The sequence below is a fragment of the Panthera leo genome, chromosome D2 (assembly GCF_018350215.1).
Source record: "Panthera leo isolate Ple1 chromosome D2, P.leo_Ple1_pat1.1, whole genome shotgun sequence".
Classification (NCBI taxonomy): domain Eukaryota; kingdom Metazoa; phylum Chordata; class Mammalia; order Carnivora; family Felidae; genus Panthera; species Panthera leo.
The window spans coordinates 22,262,661-22,278,070 of NC_056689.1; the positions used below are offsets into that span (position 1 = coordinate 22,262,661).

Consider the following 15,410-nt stretch of genomic DNA (forward strand, 5'->3'; position numbering starts at 1 on the left):
TTTAGTTCCAGAGCTGTTTGCCAACCATTTATTGTACAGTGGCATTGACTTAGCTCTTTTGGTCACTGTCAGGCTGTACTTTTAGAAGTTGGGGAGATGGAGTAAGCGAGACCATACAGTCCCTTTCTCCATCTCAAGGTGAAAGCCCTGGAGAGCAGACGATGGGATTGCAGACATTTTTAACAGTCTGAGTTATGATGTCAGCAGGGGAAGAACTGGACAACCAGGGCAACTGCTTAATTGATACATACAAGGCCAATGGGGTAAAACCATCACCCAGAAACTCCATTTCCAGTGTGGTCTCCAGTGGTTTCTGGCAGAGCGACCATTCAGTGCTATGGGTGAGTCTTGCTGTCATTTAGCAGAATGGCATGGTGATCCGTGATTGTTTGCCTATAATAGTGTCAGCTTTTCAAAAAAACATAGGTTGTGGTTGTTGACAGTTCTATTCCAATTATACACATTGCATTAAAAATACTTCCCAGTTTTAATCTTCCTTTAAGGAGAGTTTGTAATCTATCTGGCCAATACAGTAGCCACCAGCCATATTTGGCTATTGGGCACTGAAATGTGACTAGTGTGTTTAGAATTTAAATTTTAAACTTAAAGACATATTCAATTCAGGGGTACCTGGGTGGCTCAGTCGGTTAAGTGTCCGACTTCGGCTCAGGTCATAATTTCACGGTCTCTGAGTTCCAGCCCCGTGTCGGGCTCTGTGCTGTCAGTTCAGAGTCTGGAGCCTGCTTTGTATTCTGTGTCTCCCTCTCTCTCTCTCTGCTCCTCCCCCACTCACACTCTGTGTGTCTCTCTCTCAAAAAATAAATAAATGTTAAAATAAAATAAAATAAAATAAAATAAAATAAAATAAAATACTTCCCAGTTTTGAATAGAGTGGGGCTTACTTACGTGATGTGAGTGGCAGGCAGACCTTACATTAGGCACAACCAAATGCTACCCTCTGTAGGTATATAAACCCACTATTCGACCCATAGGACATGTATTTATTCAAGAGACAAGGAATATGATAATACATGGCTTTTCTTTTTAGCAGCTTATATCAAGTATTTGCTGATCAATACAACTCAGATCTGTGTTTAATATTAATTCTATATTTCTTGGTTCTTGGCAATTGTATAAAGTTCAGTGCTGCCCATTTACTGGAGGAACTGATAAGTTTTTGATAAAAATAGTTCACTATGAAATTTCAGACTAATTTTTAACTCTAGTGTAATTCTTTTTGCACTTACGGTACACACAATAGAAAAGCTACCAAACAACACAAGAGTTAAATATTTTCTAACAATACTAAGCTCAGAAAAGAGCTTACATAGCATTTTTTCTGCTTGCTTTACATTTATATTTGTGTCACAATACAAATAGGGCTTTTACAGTCCAAGATTAATGCTATGGTTTTCTATGTTCATTCTATATCATCCAAACTGCAGTTGGACCAAACAGCAACAAAAAATAATCAACTGAATGCTGAACAACTCATTGAAAAATACTCATGGATGCTCCGAGTCAATATCAGAAAAAAAATGTCCCAGAATATATGCATAACTCACCATTTTTATTTTGGTAAAACTCCAGAGAACAGTTGTGAGGATTCAATATAAATAATCTGTGTAAAGCTCTGCCAGAGATTAGCTCAGGGTAGCTAGTTTTTATGTAACACTCTTATCATCATCATTAGTAGTACTGATAATGTAATTAATAATATTAGCACCTGAATCTAGAATCAAGTAGATCATCCATTTGATATGTGGAAGGGCTGTTTTTCACTTTATGCCTAAAGTTTTCCACTGGTTCAAAAACAGCTGATTAAAAAGCAATGAAAACTAATAGTCTAATTTCTGTGCCTGCAAGTATCGTCACTGGCTGGGCACACACAACCAGTAGTGGTGGATTAAATGGCAGGCTCAAGGTCTGTTTAATCTAACTACAGCTAATCTTTACTAAACAGACTTGTCAGATGTAATTTGCTCTATGGCTGCCCCGCTCAGAAAGTAGCCTCGCTTGGAAGTAAAATGTCTACTGGTACTAACATACGTCTCCTTTTTAAGTAGAAACAATTGTGGTATAGAAAGCAAGAATGGTTTTAGGTTTAAGAAAGTGGAGTTCATGAATCCTTTAACCACGTCTACAGGAGTAAATGTTTCTAATGCAGAACAATAAAGGCAAAAGTCAAGAAATAAATTGCATGTCATTATATAATATGTCTGCTAATTTTTCTTTTATGATTTTCTTTGGATTTAATGATTCAATATAGGCTGCCTTGAATATAAATGTAAGCAATTGTTAAGAAAATTACTTCCAAGAAAACAAGCAGAATCTTTCCTCCATTAAAAGGTTTTCATCTGTTAAACACTCTCATATCTTAGGGCAGATTAGATTTTAGTGTTTAGAGAAAATGAAATGCTGGAAGCTAAGATTATCACAGAATCACAGGGCTGGAAGATCATCAAGAGGTCACTTAGTTCATCCTGTCACCGTTCAAAATAGCATCCAAGAAAGAAAAGTATTCATACTCTTCTTGAAAATTTTCAGCATAAACTCCATTTGAGCCTTATCTGAGATAGCCTTCTTTTGTTTGCTCTTTGTTTTTAATATGTAAATTTCTGAAGGAATTTTGAAAAAAAATATTTAGGGGGTTTTATCATAGAAGCATCAGAGCTACAGTGAGGAAGGCAACACCCTTTGGGTTTTATACTTCCAAAGAAACAACCCTGACATCTGGAAACACGGAGACACCCATTAAGAAAGGAGGCCTGGGAGGATGCAGAGAATATAGATTCAAACCAAGCATTACAAGGATGAAGAACCAAGACTATGGAGAATAAATTAGTGCTACATTACTTGCAGAGGAGAAGATACGGGCCATTTTGGGAGAGACTTTACTTAGATATTAGGAAGAATTTACTCAAATTGAGGAGGTAGGCTAAACACTGAAATGAGTTCCTGTTTGTATTATACAGTGTCAATCTTTAGTGATAATCTTTTCTTAAAGAAAGATTTTAATGTTGGAACTAGTTTAAGCAAAATAGTTTCCTGGAAAATGGAAGGATGACCTCATTAAATGAAGTCAAACTGACTGAATAAATATTTGATACCTATGATTCTTTTTTTTATTACAAATTTTTTTTTAAGTGTTTATTTTTGTCAGAGAGAGAGAGACAGAGCATGAACAGGGGAGGGGCAGAGAGAGAGGGAGACACAGAATTGGAAGCAGGCTCCAGGCTATGAGCTGTCAGCACAGAGCCCGACGCAGGGTGCTAACTCACAAACCACGAAATCATGACCCGAGCCTAAGTCGGATGGTCCACCGACTCAGCCACCCAGGCGCCCCAATACCTGATTCTTTAAGATTTAAAAATCATCTCCAGAATTTTCTGTTCATCTCCATAACATGAAATATAATTCTCCTAATACCTAACATGCATGGTCAAAAATCCAAAATATTTCATCTCTGTCTCACCAAGCTTATAATTAATTTAGGAGTGCCCTCACCTCTATTCCTACCAGCTCCAATTAAATAGGTTTAAGACCTTTTTCAGATTAGTGTTAGGTAAAAAATATAAAAGTATACTTGGGAACAATTAAAGCTATATTTCAATTAACAAAATGTAATAATGGGAGCTGGTTTCACAACTAGCCAGACCAAATAAAGAGATATGAATAGACAATGAAAGACAGCTATGAAATTGCTTGGTAAAATAATTATCATTTCTCTTTGCTTTTCCAGTTCCCTGGTAATATACAATCCATTCTTAAGTTTACTGTGAACAAATGTCTTTGTGTTGAATTACTTTAAAAATCAGACTCCAAAATACATATATAGCTAAATCATCAGACAAGGTTTCTGCACATGTCCATGAAGATAAAAGCGCCAGATAGAGAACACCAACTTCTTGGACGGGAGGTTTGGGTTTAGGCTTGTTTAGAGGAAACAGCCAGTAGGATCAGTGTTTCTCTCTAGCAGCCAGGGAGTACTTACCTGCTTCTCCTAGTCACAGCCTATGTTGCTATTAGTGGATTCTAAGTAAAGACATAAGTTTAGTTGAAAGGGCATCTATCAGACCTGAGTTTTAATCTCTGTTAGTTACTGGTTGGGTGAACCTGAACAAATAACTTTCTTTGAGGATAGTGTGTAAGACTATCGACTATCATTTCTTACAAGCATTAGTTCCCTTTCCTGTGGGGTGGGGAAGGCATTGTGATAGCATGTATGGGAGTGGCTGTATTTTAAAAGCAAATATGGATGAGAAATGACTCTTTTTAGTCTCATGTTCCAGAAATGGAACTTTTACCTCTGTACATGTGGCTGAGAGTTTTAGAATTTTAAAATGATCTCATTGACAATATTTATAGTAATTAAAAAGCGTCTTTACAGAAAAATCCCAATATATTAACTTATAATAAGAAATATATCCATCAACCTAATGAGTTATATTGACTGCTGTATTTTCTCCCTGTAGGTATAGATATATACACATAAGTAGATGAGAAGAAGAATTCTAATCAATGAACTGATTACCAAGTGAATGTGGGTTCAGGACCTGGCAAGTGTAAATGGCTGATGTTTCAAAGCCATGACAACCTAATGGATTTTTCTCTCTTCAGGGATATATTTGCTCCATGGTCTAGAGATCCATGTTCTCGGGCCAGGATCTTCTTACCCTATTAGGGCTGGAAAGGCACTTCCCATATTTACTCCTTTGAACTTCCTTCTTCTGTACCAACTTCTGATGGACAAGAATGCTTACTTGTAAGAGATTTTTAGTTAAGTATAAACTAGAAGCTGAAATTTTAAGCTGAAATACTTTTTATTAGTTTTCATGGAAGCTCTAGGTAATAACTGTGCAAATGATATATTGACTTTATCAGGAAGCAAGATTGAGTTTCAGCAACTTCTCCATCTATGCAGTTCTGGAAAATCATGATGCTTGGTGAAAAGTTCTCTCTTTAAAAAAGAATAAATGTTTTTCCTTAGCATGAACATTATATTTCAGTTTTTCCATATAAGAATCCCTCCTCGAAATGTTTATTTTTGGCAAAAGCTTACAGAATTATATAAAAAGATGACAATTGGGGCGCCTGGATGGCGCAGTCGGTTAAGCGTCCGACTTCAGCCAGGTCACGATCTCGCGGTCCGTGAGTTCGAGCCCCGCGTCAGGCTCTGGGCTGATGGCTCGGAGCCTGGAGCCTGTTTCCGATTCTGTGTCTCCCTCTCTCTCTGCCCCTCCCCCGTTCATGCTCTGTCTCTCTCTGTCCCAAAAATAAATTAAAAACGTTGAAAAAAAAATTAAAAAAAAAAAAAGATGACAATTGATGAAAACAGAAACACCATAATAATGGATTCTGGGATTACGAGACTGAGAACTGGGAATCAAGCCCAGTTCAACATTTACAATAATGGGACACTCACTTGTGTTTCATGTTATGTGAGGGGTGGTGGAAAACAAGGAAGTGTGAGGGAGTCTTACGCTTTTCTGCCCATTTAGTTCATTGTTGCATCAGAAAGTGATATAACTCACAGTTCTCCTGTAAGGCTATGTAAGGACACCGAGTTCTCAGGGAAGATGATGTGTCCAATTTAGAAGCTGCAATACGGGTCAAATAAATGTAAATGGGAATAATAAATGCCTTTGGGAAAGTCTTGGACTAGGAAAAGCCTTGGGGTATTGGATATTGGAACTGTGGCGTGTAAGGAAACTATGATAGCACTCCATTTGGACATTTTATTAGATGGAACGATTTTTAAAAGGAAGAAATTTCTGTATTTCATACATTTAATTTATACTTTAATACTTGAAATGTTTCTTTTGATTACACGTTTTCTCTATTTTTATAACAGAGTAAGATGGCTAAAATCTCCATGTGTGTGTGCATTTACACACACACACACGCATATACATATATGTATGTATATATATATATACATACATATATGTATATATATATATATGGAGAGAGAGAGTGGGAATCATTATATGAAAGTAATCCACTGTGCTTATTTAAGGGCCAAGTCCATCTAATTCTGAGTTAGAAAATAGCACACTGGGGTGCTGATTCCTTTTATTACTGATCTCTAAGCAGGGAGCCTGAGGATGGTACTTCAGTGACATTCCTCTCTGGTAATGCTCCTTGTTTTACAGATTTATTTTTAAAACATCTGTGTCCTGAATACATAGATACTGTTCAGTAGGTCCCATAGCAAATCACATAAATTTAAAAAATATTACTTCGTAATATGTTATCTTACTAGTAGATCTGATGTAATGGAGTTTATATTTCAGTGTGTACAAAAAATTTTTATAATATTTATTTATTTTGAGAGAGAGAGAGAGAGAGAGAGAGAGCAAGTGTGAGCAGGGGAGGGGAAGAAAGAGAGGGATACAGAGAATCCCAAGCAGACTCCACACTGTCAGTGCAGAGCCTTATGTGGGGCTCGATCCCATGAACTATGAGATGTTAAGAGTCAGATGCTTAACTAACTGAGCCACCCAGGCGACCCCCAAATTTTTAATAATATAAATATTTTCACAAAATTGGTATCACTTCCTGGGTCTTTAAGTACATTTTAAGTTTGAAAGAGACAGTTTCTGAATCTGGAAGCATTTAAGTATCCAGCACACACAATGTGTTTTAAATCATCTGCCTTTGACAGCTAACATGCCAATATTTAGACTTTTGCATGTGAAATTAGGGCTGGAATCTTTCAATGAATTTTAAAAATCCTTAGCTTTATTGGCTAAATTTAAGAGTCTTGAGATCAATAAATAAGGGAAAATTATATGTTATAAGTTATTGTGAAAAGAAATTATATTTCTAATTAGCTAAAAAATTTGACTTATGGATGAATGAACTTCTTGGTGCTTTGTCCTCTATAGGGGTAAAGTATGAAATGATATTAGAGGGTATTGCTGAGTCAGTGCTTAGGGAGCATTTTGAGAACCTTGGACTTCATATGCCACACCCATTGAAAAGCAGTTTTGCTGATAGCTCATAGAGTGCAATATGGAGAGAGAATGCAAATACTGTAGACACGTTACCCTTTTTATTCAGCCTTAATATATCACTCGTGTGGGGTTACTTATACTTGTTCATACCAGCAGCCACAACGACCATCTTAGTGAAGGAGAACTGATAAAGAAAATGAAAGGAAAAAATGGAGGCACATAAGAAAGAGGGAAGAAAAAACAGGCAAGGTAGAAGCCCCCCAATTGCAAGTTATTCTATAGGCAGATATAAATGATAAGATTTGTTTACTCTTGAACTTTTGCCAGATGTAATTATAAACCTTTTGGTATTTCTCTTCAGTTAAGATTTTAAGCTCTGAAAATCTCAGCACATCTTTTCCACGTCACAGGACGGATGCCACGTGGTCATTTTATAGAAGGGCCATTGCTTACCCACATGGATGAGAGCAGGGAGAAAGGGTGCTGCTTGATTTAAATACCCTCACTCAGAATTTACTGTGGATTTAAAATCTCTGACTTAATGTTGCATTAACTACTGGTGACTGCTTTACTGCCTTTAAAACATGCATATATAATTGGATACTGTAATGCTTTGTCGGTAAAATAAATACCAACTCACACTAAAATAAATACTCTGCATGATGAAGTTCATGCAGACATAAATTAATCATTTACCAGTTAACCAATATGCACAGGAAAGAAATAGATCACTTATTAAAGGTTGCCTCATCTATAAAATGGGAAAAATAAAATACCGATATATTTTACAGTGGCGCTGTGAGGAAAAATATATAAAATTATTGCTAAGCAGTTTACAAACCATAAAATGCAGTATGAACATTAAATTAATAATATTTGTACTAATTCAGATTCAACACCCTCTGCATTAAATATATCTTTTTGCCTATTGAAGCACACACAAAACCAAGCTGAGGCTTTTTATTTAATTTTTAATGGTGTCTTCAGAATTCTGCAGAGCATTGCAGAAGTTATTGGTTATGTTAAAAACTTTTCAGTGGCTCACTCCCACCATTTCTAAGATACAGTTCTTGGCCATTCACATCCCCAAGCCCCTTTTTAAAATCCTCTCCCAGAGAGCTTTATGTCTTTCACTTGCATGGCCATAGTAGTTATGAAGGGAACATAGTCTTGAATTTTTTAATCAGGTGGAAGTTGTTAACATGCTATGTGCCTTGATTTATTCTAAATTTTAGGTTGAAATAGGGAAACATTGTTACACTGGGTGGAGGGCAGGTGCGTTGGGTCTCTGTTGCATAACTGCAGGGTAATCCTGTGCTGGGACCGCAGCATGGCCTGAAGCAGCAGAGTCTCAAGGCCATCATGCTGCTCAGAATGTTAGAGGCTTTGGAGACAAATCAAGCTTCTGTTTCTCAGAAACAGTTTCTCAAGTCTAGAAATATCATTCAGGGGCACAAGGGAGAAGTAAGCAACGTAGAACATAGTTCCTTTTTTCTTCTACTACTTTTTAAAAAAAGGAGTCTTCTTGTTTAGAAGACCAACTTGTACAAAACCTGTAATCTACTCAGCACATTTTTAACATTGTCAGTGTCCCTTTGACTCTCAATGATAAAACACATCAGATGTTTCTTCACTCACTCCCTTATTACAGGGGCTGTTAATATAGAAATACCTCCTCATCTTCCACTGTGAAATGATAAATGGCTGACTGGAGATGTCTGAAATATTGCCAGATCTCCCCAACGTATCATGTGTCACCAGCAATAATAAACAGTGACTAATCTTTGGTCATGAACTATATTTATGGCTTTCTTGTCATCAGGAAGTACGTATTTTCTTGAATCAGGTTTAAGGATCTAATATTTATGCTAGGAACATGTGTGCTAAGAAAAGGATACCTATTTATAGAGCTTAGCATTTCCATCTCTCTCTCCCTCTCTCCCTCTGTCCCTCTCTCCCTCTCTTTTCCATCAAGATTCACCCGAGTGTTCTGATCAGGAATCTAATTTATCCCGGTCAGTTCACCATTTTGGTAATAACAATCTCCTCATCTAATAGGAAAGGAATATGGCTAAAATGCAGATTTATCCCAGTAAAGCTTGTCAGTGATCAGTGAAAAGGAAGCACAGTGAAACTGTTTCTTCCATTTCCAAAATCCACCTGGGGGTTGGGGAACAAAGATGTCCTATAGGAGCTATAATGGCAGAACACGAGAAGATAAGGACTAACAGAAGGGAAATGAAAGCTTTGAGGGAAATGAAATAAGGTCAATAAGTGTGTAATTTTACTTCAGTTCAGTTTAACTAATATCTATCAAGTGTCTGCCAGATACTAGGCATTGGAGTAGGTGCTTGGTCAAAAATAACAAAAATTGCTGCCCTCATGAAGCTTACATTCTAGTGGAGGGAGACAGAAAATAAATAAGAAAACCACAGAAATTATTAGAGAATGACCAGTATTATGGAGAAGAATAAATCAAGGAAGGAAAATAGTGTGGGAAGGGGTTACATTTTTTTTCATTTATTTTTTATTTAAAAAAATTTTGGGGGCGTGCCTGGGTGACTCAATCGGTTAAGACTCTGACTGCAGCTCAGGTTATGTTCTCATGGTTCATGAGTTTGAGCCCCACATTGGGCTCTTCTGTTGACAGTGCAGAGCCTACTTTGGATCCTCTGTGCCCCCTTTCTCCCTGCCTCTCCCCACCCCCATCTCTCTCTCTCTCTCAAAAACAAACAAACATGCTTATTTTTGAGAGAGAGACAGTGCGTGAGTGCAGGAGCATGTGTGCAAGTGGGGGAGGGGCAGAGGCAGAGAGAAAGAAGACAGAGGATCCCAAGTGGTCTCTGCCTCGACAGCAGAGAGCTCGATGTGGGGCTTGAACTCAGGAGCTGCGAGATTATGACAAGAGCTGAAGTCAGATGCTTAACTGGCTGAGCTACCCAGCCTCCCGCCCTTTTTTTTTAAAGGAAGGGGTTGCATTTTTAGAAGAGTAGTCAGTGAAGGTCTTATTGAGAAGTTGACATTTGAACAAAGACTTGAAGGAGATGAGAGAGTAAATCATGTGTAGTCCTGGGGGAAGACTGTCTCAGACAAGAAATAGCAAGTGCAAAGGCCCTGAGACAGAGATATGTCTGGTATACCGACAGAACTGTAAGGAAACCAGAGTAATTAGAGTGGAGTGAATGTATGAGTTGGGGCAGGAGATGGTGGTCATGGTGGTCACATATATGGCATTGAGGACCATCATTAGGCTCTAGCTTTTACTCAGGTTGAAGTGGATCTACTGGAGAGTTCTGAGTCAAGGAACAAAATTATCTGACTCATACTTTATTGAAAATAGACTGTAGGAGGCAAGGGGTGAAAGCAAGGAAATAATTAAAGTGAGAAGTTCACCTCTCTTGTCTGTATATGTTTAATGGATATGAGCCAGAAATTAATGAGAGACAATAGTATACAATTACATTCAAATATATTGAAGTTGTAATTACACAAAGCTATAACTGGTTGGAAGAGAGATTTAATAAAGCAATCAATTTATTAATCAATTAATAAAGCAAAAGTTGGTGAGTTTGAAAACATTTTAGACTAAGGTGATGAGCAACTAATGATAAAAAGTATATTAAGGATTAAGAAATTCAAACATCTATTGCTAAGGAATAGATTAAAAAGTAATCTCCCTCCTTGGCACAGTCTGGGTTGTGGAATTAAACCTTGAGATGGTCTCCTCACATGCCTTCCAGCCTCCTGCTTCTCAGGAGCTGGAAGTAAGGGAAACCTGAGTTGAGAAGACACCAAATTCCCAAGAAAATGAAGGAGGGTGTAGTTTGGATTATGTGTAAATGTTTTTGTTTTCAAATTTAAAACATTTGAATGATGGGAGCACAAAAAAAAAAAAAAAAAAAAAAAAAAAAAAAAAAAGAGTTGGGTCTTCTCCAGGGAACAAAGAAAAGAGAAAAATAAAAATACCAATGAAAGGTGAACTTGGCCTTATTGTCAACCTTCCTGGCAGTGGGAATTATTAGGTTATGAAACACAGCTCTCCCCATCTCTCCTGGGCCAGTTAGCCTTAGAACAAATTGAACCTGAAAAAGTGTCAAAATTCACAGTAGGAGCGCCCACTCAGAGCTCCATTTCTCTCTCTGAAGTAGGTTACTACATTCACCTAGGGAAATTTCTATTGAATTATAATTAGGTGGCTAATTAAAAAGTGGATTATCAACTATATTAAAATATGCCGGAAAGATGTGCACATCATTCATTCTTTAATTTAGGAAATCCATCTTTTCCTTAAAAAAAATTCTCACTGGGAAATTCCATGTATAATATGTACCTTTTCTTTTTTCTTCTTAAATCACTTTTATTGAAGTAAGTCTAAGATTTTTTGTTTATTGAGGCTATGGATTATTTTGAGCTTCCTCTGTTAATAAAAAGTATCTACACATCATAGTTACCATTCTTACAATAAAAACCGGTGGCTATGATAACAACCTCAAGGCAATGCAAGGTCTCCAGAAGAAATGGTAATAATTATTCACTACTGATAAATGTCAAATGCTGCATGTATCATTTAATTCTCTCAACAACCCTGTGACATAGTTTTCTACCTATTAAACAGATGAGGAAACTGAGCTCAGAGAAGACAAACCATTCAAGGTCACACAGCTTGAAGGTCATAAAGCTGAAATTCAAACTCAGGTCTCTTTGACCTTGAAGGTTTTGCATTAAGCAAGAGTTTTCCCTCTCTAAACTGTTTTAACATAAAGCTAAAACTATTTTGTTGCATTCAATTTGTTTTAAAATTGATAACATTTGTGTACCATATATAGTCAAGATCTTATGTTAACCAGAAGACCATATTTCCATTTGCCAGACAAATGATGTCCAGACATCAACTTATTTTGTAAAGTAAATGATCATCAAGGGGCGCCTGGGTGGCTCAGTCGGTTAAGCGTCCGACTTCAGCTCAGGTCATGATCTTATGGTCCGTGAGTTCGAGCCCCGCGTCGGGCTCTGTGCTGACTGCTCAGAGCCTGGAGCCTGTTTCGGATTCTGTGTCTCCCTCTCTCTCTGCCCCTCCCCTGTTCATGCTCTGTCTCTCTCTGTCTCAAAAATAAATAAACGTTAAAAAAAAATAAAAAAAAATGATCATCAGGAGACTCATGAGCCATTACTATTAGCAAGAGTTAGAAAGTAATAGTCACCTGGTACGATAAGTTACTTTTTATTTGTCTTTTCCTGTTTTTTTCCTAATTTCTAAGAAGGTACAAATTAAATGATAGCCCATGGACTTTGGTATAATCCTATCTATGAGTTTGGTAGACTAGTCAGGCATTAAGTGGGTCAGTCCATTCCTGAAGGCACCTAAAAATTGGACAGTCCATCTGATGACTTAGCAGATAGGCATTATTGTACTGGAATGGGCTTACTGAATTGCTTGTAGTACCCAGTCCTGATACCACCAGGGTGATTTGGAGTTTCTTATCAAACAAATAATGACAACAATAACAATGTAATTATACTAATATTTTTTGAGGGCCTACTGTATTTCAGACATTATGCTCATTACATACATGACTTCACTGTTCTCCAGTGTTTCTCAGTCTTGGCACTATTGACCTTTGGACCAGTGGACTCTATTTTGGGGGGCTGTCCTGTGCATCTTGTATAGCATCGTCCCTGGCTTCTACTCCCCAAATGCCCATATCACACCCACTGCCTCCAGTTGGGACAGGCCAAATCATCTCCAGGCATTACCAAATGTCTCCTGGTGGGAAAAAAAATCACCCCTAGTTTAAACGAACCTCTGTTTTACTTCCTCAATAACTTTAGGAGGTTGGTACTATTAGACTAGTAATATTATTGATGAGGAAACTGTGGCTCTGTGAGTTTCAAGTAAAATGCATAAGGTCTCACAGTTAATAAATTATAGAGCTGGAATGCACATAGATTGCCTGCCTCTTTTGAAGGCTGTTACTATGTGGTTCGAACTCACAAGTGATCTTCACTTCTGTATCTTGTTGTGGGGTGTGGCCCTGGGAGGGAGGAAGGCATGCACATGACATAGTATGTGGAACTTTTATTGCACCATGGCCTTTTATTTGGCAGATTAATTCCATTTTAATTGGAGTTCTGGAAACTAATGAAAAAAAATTACAAGTGTTATATGGTCTGTTCTCAGGGTTTTTGAATCTGTCTGATTTAATTCTAACCAATTAGCATGCTATTATGGAGGAGTATTATGTTGAGAATCAATATCACACTAAACACTAATATTTTATTCAGTATTAAAAATTTATACGAGTGGTAATACATGTGCTTTATTTCTACTTTGTCTAAATGAGAAGAAATGCTTCCTTAGGGCGATTCCAACTACAAAGAAAATGTTATCTTCTTAGGATACTGTTGGCATTATGCTTTACATAGATCATGACTTAAATGAATTAATAAAACTTAATTGAATGAAAATTGCTTCTTTTACTATAAAGTGTATGAATTTTAAAGTATATCAAAAATTGTTCTCCATTTTATACGTATATCTCATGTTAGATGTCAATAAAAGTACATTATTGTCCAATATTGCCAAAAAGGTCAAAATAATTCATACTTATCCTGATTTTAGGATATCCATCCTCTTTCCCTCCCTCCCTTGCTTCCTTTTCTTTCTTTGTCCATTTGGATACTCTATCCTTTTTTGATTCTGCTATAAACTTAGGCTGGAATTGGTACCCAAATGTATCCAGACTGCATTTTGTGTCTTTTTTGCAAAGAGGAACTAATAAGCTAGATAAACTATAAATGGGGTGACATGTAATAACCATCTAGAGATAGTTCAATTAGGTATGATTTCAGAACTGGATTTCCAGATCACCTTTCCAGATTGTGCCCCCGGATGCCTTTCCCAGCATCTGGCCTTGTCAAGTACTTGGGTCTTAGATCCTGGGCCCACTGTGTGTATCCTGTGAGGCGCTTCCTGGCCTCTCTTCCATCTACTTTTTCTACTCTCCTAAATTCAGTAGCATTTTCAAGCTTCCAAACTTGGGCAGCACGGAAAAATTTCTACAGTTTGGATACAACAAAGGCATTTACAATTTTTATCACTTATGCACTTTAATTCACAACTTCTCAAATATTTGAAAACTAAGAGAAAACAAACCCTTAAAAAATATCCCTAACTTGTTGAATTATTATACTTGTTCTTTAGTATTAGATTTAGAAAAGCTTTGCTTCATGTTTTAGTGATCTCCCAACTGGGTTGGCAAGATCAATCAGTTAATATGCACATACCTTGAAAAAAACCACCCTTTGAGAAAAGGTCGCTTGTAATTCTAAAGGCGTATTAGAAGTTAAAAACTGCCATGCAAAATCAAAGCAAAAAAAAAAAAAATCATTGAATAAATTAAGCTAACCAAAAAATTAGAAACTGGAAGTATGTTCAGCATAGTAATCACCATTACAAATAGGAAAATTTAAACTAAAAAAAAAACATTTAATGGGTTGACTTTTCTAAAATATTGATTGAATTTCATTAATAACCATTTTATGCATATGGCTATTCTGAAAGTTCCTTTAAAAATGAAAGACTAATGCCTTAATGAGAGGTATTATTACATGAACATATTTGAATCTGGCTTATGAAAAATAGGACTTGAGAATTTAAAATGTGTGCATAAAATGCAAATGGATTTAATTAACTGAAAACCCATAAGACAGAACTTCTTCAAATAAGCAATTACTTTGGGGACTAATAGAGTAAATAGGATCCTGATTCATTAGCACAAATATCCATATGAGAGAAGGATCAGCAAATTTTATTCTTTAAGTTATTTATGCACACATGGTAATATCTCATTAATTTATGGCTTCAATAAATTTAAAATCTTTTGATAATTTGTTCATGAGCTGGGCTGATGTTTACCTTTGCTTTGCAAACACTTTACTTATAGGTAGGTAATATATGGTGTTTTAAACATTTATTTTCAATCTTGCATACACTTTTTAGACACAGAATAAACTATTTTCAGTGAACCTCAGGCACTTTACAAGCTCCTACACACATCCAATCTATATGCTAATAACAGAATGTTCATATGATTTATTATTACAGGTCTCCTTAAGGATTTCTACTTTGTAATGTTTTGTTGAAGTTACTACATGTAGTTTAAAGAATAAAAGCCACATTTATTTAAAAGTTATCTATAATTCAGCCTCCCCACAAATTCACATATGCCTCCCTCCCTAATTTGTTACAATGAATAAAATTTATTAATGAATATTCACAACTATACATATAGAATTTTTCCTTTAAACATGCATTAGCACATATAAAGAAAAATAAAATATAGTGAAGAGTGAAAATAACAGATGATTTTGTAGGTGGACAAAGGAATCAACTGTCTCAAATCATTTTTAAATCCTTCAGGCACAATACCTAGAAGAACTTGATAATGTTGC

The 15,410-nt window shown here is 36.5% G+C and overlaps 1 protein-coding gene across 4 annotated transcripts in view; it reads right to left on the reverse strand.

The window, feature by feature from the left end:
- Positions 1-15,410, reverse strand: part of RHOBTB1 (Rho related BTB domain containing 1) — a 260,530-nt gene that overhangs the window by 90,966 nt on the left and 154,154 nt on the right. The window lies entirely within an intron of this gene.